This window comes from Lycorma delicatula, chromosome 4 (assembly GCF_047948215.1).
Source record: "Lycorma delicatula isolate Av1 chromosome 4, ASM4794821v1, whole genome shotgun sequence".
Lineage (NCBI taxonomy): Eukaryota > Metazoa > Arthropoda > Insecta > Hemiptera > Fulgoridae > Lycorma > Lycorma delicatula.
Window position 1 is genome coordinate 124,975,782 of NC_134458.1, and position 12,238 is coordinate 124,988,019.

Genomic DNA, 12,238 nt, shown 5'->3' on the forward strand with positions numbered 1-12,238 from the left:
CCAGTAAAACATGTTTTAAAAGTGTGGTATATTCTTTGTGAATCATTCTCTATAATGTCTCAACTAAATGTGGAAAAAACTTGTCACTGAATTCTTTTTTCTTTAAGTTGTCTTCAAATCACTTCATTCCGAAATCAATCCACATAATTTTCAATATTATCTTGTAATATTACATTCACTAACCACTCTATTATTTTTCTTTCTCGCTTTCCTGTTGTCGACATTTACACTAAAACAAAGCATTACTCCATATAAATATATAACATTTTTAATTTTAATACCTAAAACTACGCTTGATGTAAAACAATAAATTATTTTTCTGCTTTATGTTTTTCGTAATAAGATTCTTCACATTTTTTTAGCCTCTGGAATCACCGTTAGTAATTGCTTCAGAGGATGAGATGAAATGACAATTTTGTGAAAATGCCATGCCTGACTGGGATTCGAACCCTGGTCCTTCGGCTGAAAGGCCGAGATACGCTACCAGTCGCGCCACGGAGGCCGGCTTTTCTACATTTAACATTTATCACACAATTTCCGTATGCGTAATTTTTGTATTTAAACAATAAATTTCTTAATTTATACCTCACAATTAAAAGGTTTTCTTTTACTCATGTTTACTTTTGAATAAATTATTTTTATATTTAATTACAGTTTTTGATTACGCTTTTTGTACTATTTTATATGCTTATTAAATTTATTAATTTACTCATATATTTTTATTTAAGAAAAACACTCGAAAACCGTTAAAAAAGTAAAAAAAAATTAAAACTAGGCGCAATTTATTTTTGTTTATAATTTAAGCTTACAAAGATTAATATACACCCTAAGTATTCAACGAAATAAATATATAAATTTTTGAATAAAATGGGTTGTAATCGCAGACAAAACTCCACTTTTCGTAAAGAAATCTATGGTTGAATTCAGAGTAAAGAGAAATAAAATGATATACGCATTAAAATAGAAATTAGATTTTAATTAATGTAAATGGAGTTATTTTTTCATGAAGAAATTCGTTCCATTCCAAAAATTTTTCTTTTGTATAAAATTTATAAAAAAAATAATTAAAGGACTGTAAGTTCAATAAGATTGAGGCGAATTTAAACAAGTATAAAGTAAACTCAGCAACTGTAATTATAGTTTTAATTACAATCTCTAATGTTTATTTACAATCTATTCAACGCACAGTTCAGTAATAATGAGATGAATTTATTATCTAAACATTTGAAGTTTAACTAAGGTAATGACGAGATTGATAAAAAAAAAATTCTAAATATTAATGTAAAAAACCCGCATCTAGTTGAAGATCTTTAGTTTTTTGTAAACAGCTCTTCAGCCTTCTTCTCTTTGTGTATTTATGTATATTTTAATATTAATTAAATGCTTTTTATAAGGTGGTAAAATCTTCAGAAAAGAATTTTTGTATAATTAAATATTTTTTTTTTAAATAATTGGAAAATGCGTTTTGAGGCAAGCGTCATCTTAAGTTGTATTTAAAAACTAATAATTTTAACACCGAATTATAACCTTTTGACTAAAAATCTATTAATATAATATACATGAGATAACTTAATATACAGAAATCAGTTTCTGTATATTATTTTTATTATTTATAATAATAGATAATAAAATAAAAATATTAAACCTATATTTAAGTAAACATATTATATTTATTTTAAATTGTATAATTAATTATTTTTTGTAGAAATAATCATTATCTAAATAACTTAACTTATAAAAATAAGAAAAAACTAAACAAATAACAAGAATTAATTAGATTACTTGATTGCAGTATTTACTATTTTAATTTTTTTTTTTGTTTCAAAGAGAAAAGCATAATAAAAATACTAACGCTTTTTCCTTCAGAATAAAATTAACATGAAGTTTGATCGTTTAAAAAACAGCTACATTGAAATTCTTTTTTATGCAATGGCCCAATTAGAAGTTAAGGAAAAAAGTAATGCACTTGAAACTTTTTTCTTACATAAAAAAGTTGGATAATTGGAGAAGCCTAGTCGTACAACTATTGTCGTTGTTACTTTTACTACACTACAACTGGAAAAAAGATTTTGGAGATTTAAAATAAGTAGTAAGGTCGACTGAAACCAAAAATACGTAGGAGAAAGTCGGGGTCTCAGTAATTCCTATTTATAGTCAGCCTGTCGGTCTTCTCTCTTATTCCAGATAAATAGAATACGTACAACATACATAAGGACATCTTGAGGCATTTGGCAACCTTCACTGTATAAAACTGGGACAACAAATAAAGTCACTATTTATGACATTTTGTTATTCTCTCTATCTTATTGTCAGTGGATCTTCTCCGATAAAACTTAGTTTATACTAAACTTTACCGTATTTTTCTTCGTCTTTTTTCTTATTTAATTTCCAAAATTTCCAAGAAAAATATTTTAAAAAGTAAGTTGACTATATTGCTTTGCCCTTTCGAGCTAATAATTTAAAAAAAAAATAACAAAAAGAAAGCCAGGAGAATGAGAGAACGCTGTGTGAACAAAATTTCAATATTATACAGTATTATGAGCGATTTAACATTTAAATAAACTATCCTAAATTATTATTTTACATTAAAAACTACTGATGCACCCATGAGAATAATTCAAAAAGGATGATCACGAAAACTAGAATTTGTGACAAACTTTTTATCACTGTATATACACACATTATTTATTTATTAGTTTATTTGTTTCAGTAATTTTTTTTATTTTAAAAATTGAACGGATTTCCGCAAAACTTTCTAGATATATTCTTTGAACTTTGAAAGAATATACGTTTTTATTTAATATCATAGTTTCATTCCTGACTATTTTCGTTTATAGTAAAAATGATTCTTGTCAAAGTAAAAGTAATTAAGGGTCAGTAAAATCAGACGTCAGGATTTTCAGATAGCCTAGATTAATTTTATTTATTTATTTTTTAAAATTTTATTATCAATTAATTTCAGCGAAAACGATATTCTAATCAACTCATTCAATATGAAAGATACCGTGACTCGGAATAGAAATGTGAACAAAAATGTTCAAAATTTTAAAGAAAATTGAACTGAAGATTTAAAAAAGAATATTTATATATTTCCGTAGAGAAATTTGATAGCAGTGATAGGAGTAAAAGATAAAGAAAGGCAATTTAAAAGAAAGAAAGAAAGAATTTAAAATGAAATAAGACAAGAATCTAGTAAATCGTTATTAATTCTCATCTTTTACACAGATTTAATGTAGGAATTGAAAGAAAAATTTGAAAGTTGGGAACTATACTAGAAAGTAAAATTAAAAAATCCCTAAGTTTCACCGAAGTCAAATCTTTTGACAAAAATAAAAAATGGGTTCGAATAAATTCTGAATGATAGAGATTTATTGCTAGAAGGAAAAAACAATGTAAAATTAAATAAAAGTAAAGAAAACAGGTACAGAAAAATGATAAAAGAGAGGATACTGAAGAATTAAATATTACTGTAAGGGAGAATTATGTATTAGAAATTAAAAAATGTTATTGTGTAAGGGGTAAAATTGTAAACGGTGGCAAAATACACAAATACTGAAATTAACAGTAGGCTAACACAAACAAGGACATATTGCATTCAAAAAATAAGCATATTGATATAAAATATAATTCTGAATAGGAAGAAATTTTGAAAATATTTGTTTAAAGTGAAAACCTTTATAAAAAAATAGGTAAAAGGTAAAGTATAAGAGTTTTTGAAATATAGTGTGGCCAGAGGGTTTTAGGAAAAATATGGTTTGGTCAAATTTGATATTAAGAGGTCTCTAACTGAGTAAGAGAGGAGAGAAATTTGAAACGGAGTCTTATAAAGAGACATTCTACTTTTCAAAGTTTAGATGCGCAGTAGTTCTACTTGGAGAGTCTGAAGGAAGTTGTACCGGCACAGCTAACAGTATAATGGAGGAGATAAAGTACCGAGACAGATAATCGTAGGCAGAAAGAAAGCTCTTAGCTCTTCAGGATAAGCTTTCTAAACTTCGGCAAGTAATACTAGGTTAGTAAGCTATGTAAATTTAATTTACTTAAGCTAATAGAAAGACTATAAAAAGTAAAAATTAAAAGAAGAAAGAACTGGAATATATAAAACAAATGATTGTGAATGTTATATATATGTTGAAGTTTAAAGAAAATATAAGAGTGAGATATAGCATATCAATCAACTGATTGATAACTGCAAAACACCAAAGAAAACCCGTTAGCCGTACTGTTGAAGATTTATTTGATAAAGGCACCAGTTTTTTTTCTAAAAATAGCTGAACCATTCTTAAAAGTAACAAGCATCTCAAGAAAAGATTAGTAGAAATGGTTAATAGCCTTCTTTACTGAACTGAGTATCCTGAACTACTGAACTGATTATCTTGTATACCATTGCGCCAAACCAGCCAAATAGCAGGAAATGTTATTAATATCTAGACAAAAAAACCTTCTCTTTTTTATACCTCAAGAACTAGATGCTTCTTTTACAAAGCATCATGCTTTTTGAGAAAGTAACTTTGACTATAATTCAGTTTAGAATAATTTAAAGTAAAAATAAACATGTATAATAATAAATGTAGGACTGAAATAATGTGGTTAACCATTTTAAAGCCTTTTAATTTCTTATCTTTTTGATTTTATATCATCCCAATTTTTGTAGTCCGCTGAACAAACATGAAATACCATAATGTTATTTATATGAAACAAGTGCTAGTAATAAAAAAAAGGTATATCATAACCACTCTGAAGTTCTTTGATCAGCTGAACTAGTACGAAATTTTTTTCTTTAAGGATTTGATAATTTTAATATGCCCAAGAGATTTAAAATGTTAATAATTTTCTGCACATGCTTTGGTGTAATCAGATCCTGTTTATAAAGTGTAAAATATTTCACTAACATATATTTATGCAGATAACATATTTTAGTACTTGCATTTCGATAAATTTGGTTATTTGACATGCAACTAGGTATACTTCTGATTTTCATTACTATACGGCAAGAAGGAAATGTAGAAATATTTAATTATGTCAGGAAATAATAGATTTCTTGTTTTGATTATTATTATTTCCTGACATAATTAAATATTTCTACAATCCATAAACTTCAATATATAAAACGTTTAAAATCATATTTTCTTAAATTTTAGTTTCTTCATGTGTTTTGATAAAATAAACCCCTTTACAAATAAATTAAAAAAAAAAAAAAAAAAATTACCAAAGAGTGACGGAGTATCCATTTTGAAATTTACAATGATGCTCATATAAAAGTTATTTAAATGTTTTTTCATTTAAAATTAAATTTTCTCTTTTTTAAAAAAATAGTTTTGCTAAAATATATCCTAACGATTAAATTTAATTAATTTATTTGTGTTTATCCAGTAGGTAAATATTACGTTTGAAATTTAAAAAAAATATTAATTTATTTTAATCAGTTTAAGTATTGCAAGGAAAATTCATCTAAAACTAGTAAACCACAAAATAAATAAATTTACCAAAAAACGCGCCATTTCCTTGATTTGTTTAGTTTAAATAAAAAAAAAAACATTTTCTTGTAGTATTTGTTTCAATTTTTATACCGTGATTTTTAATTAAAGAAATAATTAGAAACACAGCATTCTACCCAAGGAAATATATTTCAAAAAATTAAAATTATTTCCTCGGATAGTTTTCCAAATTAAATTTTATTATAGTTTTGTAAAATTTTCATGTTGTAAATTTATTAAACAGATTTTCTAGAAGATTACCTCTTATTTGGAAGAAATGAAGATTAACAGAAAAAAGTACAAAAATATTTTATCCCGTTTAAAATAAAAATTAACATAAAATATATGCGTTTTAAATTTTTTTTATGAAAGAGCAGACTATCAACAGCAATTATCCCGATTAAGATTGGTAGCGTTTGAAAAGTTGCCATGCCTGACCGGGATTCGAACCCGGGACCTCCACACGAAACGCTACCAACACACCCAAGGAGATAGGCGCTTTATAAAATTTAATGTATGAATAAAATAAAATTAAAATACGTTAGTCAGATTAAATTTATTTTATATTATTAATATTGTATTAATAAAACATTAATTATTAATACAATAAATTATAACCTAACCCAATAAATGTCACATGGAAGCAAGATATTCCACAAATAATTTTAATGTAATGGAATGGGAAAGATTTTAAATATTATAAATATTACTTCTTTCAAATATTGGATGATCCCAAACAAATGTAAGTTTATATGGTGGTTAATTTAGTTTAGTTTTATTAATTTTTTTCTTTATAGTAACTATTTTTAATTTAGTATAGAAAAACACACACTCTCTCTCTCTCTCTGTATATATATATATATATATATATATATATATATATATATATATATATATATATATATATATATATATATATTTATTTATTTTTAGTTTAGTATGAAACTGATGATATATCATGAACATAAGTATTCCAAAAATTATGTTAACAAAAATTCAATGTACGAGTATATATCCTGCATCATAAATATATAGAATAATTTTATAAATGTAAACGGGCACTTCTAACGTTGCAATTCTAGAGTATTATTATAGTCATAAACAGCTTTATAATCCATTCAGATTATTATTTACTTATAATAACTTGGTGATACTAATAATAGCGATATAAAACGTAATTAAAACATTTTATTCATCGTTTCAAAAACTTACTCAATAAACCAAATCATAAAAAAAGTTAAATAATTACCTGCATGAAACTTATCTTCGCTTTACTAAAATCATTATAAAAATGATTAATTTAATAAGATTAAAAATAATTTTAGCGTAATTTTCCTTTATGTGTCATAATTGAATATCCCATTAACCGATGCTAGTAGAAACATTAACTTTACCTTGAATACCTCGCATATTAGTTTCACTCGTTTTTAATTAGACTGTGCATTAAAAAAAGGTTTAATATACTAGTGAATTGGTTACAATACTGTTTATTTTATGCTTCTAATGTAATTTTATATGTGAACTGCAATGTTTTATATATTAATAATATATGTTTTATATATGAGAACTATTATTTACGTAGAGAAGTGATTGATGAATCGTTTCTGTGTGCGTGCGCGCGCGCGTGTGTGTCTAAGCTTTAAAATAACAGATGTGTATACGCTACATTCTTCTTTAAACAGACGGATATCTATGTATAAATAAACGTTCTTTTCCACTTCCTCCGATCTCACAATACAATTCTTCATTTACACGTGTCCATCTCTCTCTATCATTTAATCTTTCTCATACTCTTTACCATTCCTCGAATAGATCACGTGAAGAACACATTCAATAGCAGAGTGATGTGTCTGTAACTTAACAAACAACACTACTGAGAACACCTAAATAATAAATGGACTCCATTGTGTCTACAGCTCTTTGTTATTTTTAATCCAGTAGTGACCCCCAGCCAAAATTCGTACATTGTCCGTCTATTCGTTTCTCTTTTTCTGTGTCTTTTAGATACAGGAATATACCTACGCTTGTGCAAAAAACATATATATATATATATACACCCACACGAATTCTATATAGCCTATGTATATTTCATATATTATATATATGAAGTAAAAAAAAAAAAAGAAAAAAGAAAAAAAAACAGTTAAAAATGAATGGTTATATTCGATGCAGCTACAGTGGGATGTTACGACGAGAAATGGTTAAATATATCATATATTATTTCTCACTTAAAATTCATTCTGTATGACATGTTATGTCCACTACGATAATTCTTTTGTTCTTTTATAATGGTATTATTTTCAGAAAAAAATACGTATTCATAATAATAATAACAATGATATAATAAAAATAATATAAAAGGATATGAGTACATTGTTTTAGTTCTGAATGAACTTATGCAAGAAAATTTATTATTAATTTTCACTAAATATAGTGTTACAGTAGATACATATATAAAACATATATACATACATATTCGCGGGAGGATTTATAAATGAGAATGTAAGCTTACTTTGGAACAGAATGACTATATTATTTACAATTATTCTATGACTTCTTTGCCTTCGTTTGGAACGTGTGAGCGGTAACACGATGTAATATATTACATATGAAAGCATTTTTTTTAAAACTTAGTTTTTACAAGACACGTATTCATATAGAAATATATTTTCAAATGAGATTTTTAACCATATTAAAATATCATTTCGATTCGACTACAATAGAATATTTTATCAAATATTGCTATGATCACATGATAAAAATAATAGAAATTTATTACTGATGAAGTTAATTTTTCTATAAACAAAAATAATTAAGCAGTTTTTGAATCATTTCATCTTCATACCTTTTATTAAAAGTATAATAATAATTATGATAATTTTAATTATTTGATTAATTACACTATACGATTTATAATATTGTAGTGGTGTTCTGCAAGCAGGATAGGTAATCCGTAAGCGTTGTGGCATTCCAATTTAGTCTTATCAAAATCATTTACAAAAAACAATTTCTAAACTCCTTTCAGAAAGCAAGTACTCATCAGAATGCACCTTTAGGTGAAATAAAAGTATTAGAAAAACAAGAAAGGGGAAGAACGCTTGGATCCGTGCAATAAAACTGAAAAAAATTCGTAATCCATAAAAAAAAAAATACGAGCCAAATTCTTCGGCCACCTTAAAAGAGCAGGCTCACAAAAAATTCATTAATCGCATTTAATTTTCATTTATTATTATAAATAATGGAAGACTATGAAAGAAAACGCCTACATAAAAACAGAAATGAATGCAAAATGTTGCTTCATGTAGCCCTCAGTCGGCCAAAAGAAATAATTACTCCCATCAAAATACACATTTTTAACTTAAATCCTGTAGATAAAAAACATGGCAAAGTATTGCATGATTTTCCCGGCAATGACTAATAAAAATTTAAGAGTTAAAGCAAAAAACGGAATAAATATTTAAGAAATTGAGAATAAATTATAATAATTTTTTTTCTAAAAACATACGTATATAAAAGTTAAGCTAAAGTTTGCTATAAATCTAACACCCACTTGAATAAAGAATAAAATAAGAAAAAGAAAATTTTCAAAAAAAATTCTGCATTTTAGGTCAGGGTTCTATAATCCTTAAAATGTTGACCTTTCTTGATAGCTCTATATATGAAGAAACTTTCCAAAAACTTTTGAAAATATTTAAATCGAAATAAAAAAATTAAATTAATATGATGAATGCCCAATATATAGAAATATATGAGTCTTAATTTGAAGAAAATCGGTTTGGTCAATCCTGAGATGTAAAGCCAAAAGCAGTGTGGCATACATAATCGTTTTTTTTTTGTTTAGATGAATCAACTACATCCTAAAACGTAAAGAGTTGCAAAACACCCGATATCCAATTTTTGATATGATCACCATACTTTTCCCTTTTTTGTAGCTATTCCAGCTATATTCACCGGGAAAGTAATAATTAAATGTTTGTATTGAAATTATATTAATAAGGTAATTATAATAGGTAATTAATATATATAAAATACTTGAATAAATATACTGAATTTTAAAATTAATATTACAGTAAATAAAAATAATACATATAAGATATATAATAAGTATACATTTAAAACGTTTTCTTATATTTACAGCAATAAATTTAAATTTGGAATAATATTAGATATAAATTATAATTATTAGGATAATTTTTATTATTTATTTTATTATTTTATTTTTTGTTTATTTACTAATAAATAAACAATAATAAAAGAAAAAAGTATTTAAAGCTATTAAACACACATAAATAATTAAAATTATAAAATAAATTAATTATAAATTATATTTATTTACCAATCGACAGGAAATATTTATCTTATATTTGGATTTTATAATTTAAATTTAGTAACTATGGTTAGTTTTATAATTTTATTTCATCGATCTCTTTATATTTTGATAAATACAACTTAAAAAGTTTACTGCTGATCTTAAAATAAAATATTTATTAATTATAAAATTATTTTGTTGACGTTAATTGTTTTTCTTTTGGGTTTTTATATCCTTGTACGAAGTAAAGGAAGTATTGTGATGGCGAAAAATTTCGGTTTTCAGATTTAAACGGAAATATTAATTTTAACCATCCCTAATCTATTTTAACTAGTTTCGGCGTGATGTCTACACGTATGTATCTCACATAACTCAAAAATGATTAGCCGTAAGATGTTGAAATCCTTCCCCTTGTAAGATCAAAATACTTCATTAATAAATAACTTTATTTGGCTATAACTCTGGAACCGATGGAAATAAGTACCACTTATGATATATCGTTGAAAATCTCTCAACGAGGGTTTATTACCGCAGTTAAGAAAAAGTCCAAAAAGTTGGGTTTTTTTGACACTTTTGGTCCAGTCTATTGCAATCAAAAGGGAAGGTGCACAGCTAGATATTACAACAGTCTTGTTCTTCTTTGGTAATTTAAGCTAATAAATTACTACTAGCACACACTACAATTATAAGAAGATGAAGACACCATCATATTTTTATACTTTAATTTAGAAGGGAAAATATAAGAAAAGACCCTAACACGCGGAATTGTTGAAAAATGTTTGCAAAGAAATGTAAAAAATAAGATAAGATCTTTACTGGTCTGAATTATAGATAGGCATTAAATCACTCAGGAAATAATATCATCGTAAATTACAGATAATTTCACTAAACATATTTACTTTATCCAAATCTGTTTTCAATAAAATATATTTATTATATTTCATTCATTTTTAAACAGTCCGTAAGTAGTAAGAGTAGAGTGCGTACATTATTAAGATTATTAAATGAAAGGAACCCGACTATACTAAGTAGTCATTTATAAATCTACTTCAAAACATCTACAATTAATATTTCTGATCTATATTTCTTACCGGAAATTGAGTATAAGTTATCTCGTAAAACTCTCTAGTATAGGAAATAAAAATGTAGGATTATTGTTTTCAGCAAAAAAAAAAACAAGGTAGGCCAATTTTTACTAAATATCATATTTGAATTTTAATTACATTTTATAACATTTGTTATCAGTATTAAAATTATATACAAAAAAACCGAAGCTTGAAAGTAATTAATATTGTAACTAATGAAAAATTAATTAGCGATAAAAAAATTTTTGTGATTAGTAAACTTTTTCTAATCGATTTCTTTTGAATCATGAACATACGATTCATGAAAAACTTTTATTAAAGTAATCGTTTTTTTCCTCTATTCGTTTCAAATAATTCAATTTCCAACTAACCGTAAAACGTTGTGAAAGGCTGGAAAATTTAGAGAACTAAACAAAAAGGAATTAGTAATAAATAGGATGATTTTTTACCAAGTGAAAAACAAATAATTGCATTACTTTTTTACGCTATGTTTTATTTGGAAATGTTAAAGAATAAACATATTGGGATAGTTTTTTTTTGTTCAATTCACAAAACAGTATAGTCTGGCTCAGTCCAGTTTTTCCAATCAACAATAATAAATGCATCTACAAATATAAAACTACATAGCTTAGTATGCGTAAATATATTTTTGTATTTGTGTGTGTATTTATCTATGAATGTGTACACTAGTTAAACAGAATTGATGAATGACTGCCGAGGGAAATTTAAAAGCCACACAATTACCGTATAGAATAGGCGCCATAAATTTTTCCTTTTAATGAAATTTTAGAAATGCCTAGGGGCTGAACTTTAATTAACGGACTATAAAAATTTATCTATGTACTTAACAGAAGGAACACTTGGAAATAATACTGGCTAAAACTACTATAAAAAAACACGAATGAAATTTTAAGGTAATTTTTTTAAAAAAGATTCAGAGTATTAGCTAATAAGTCTAAGAGTTTATTAATTAATCGTAACAAAGACCTGTGCGTTGTATGTGACACATATAAAATGTGCTTATTTGTTTCCCGTTTAAAGGGTAGAAATACCAAACACTATTGAAATTAAAAAAAACTAATAAAAAAAAAAATATTGTAAGGGACGTAAATTTTTTAATTTTTTTGATAAGCAATAACATTATTTATAATATTTTAACATTTAATATCGTAGAATAATTACCAATTAAATGCTTGATAAAGAAAATAACACCAATTATGATTACAGAGAATATTGTATAATACCATCTAAGTTTGATAGAGTTCTAAAAATTTATATAAAATTAATGCACTAAAATTGATGGATACATCTGTGTCCCGGTTATTATGCTGTGGCAGAACTAGGGCGAAATAAAATTATATTTTATT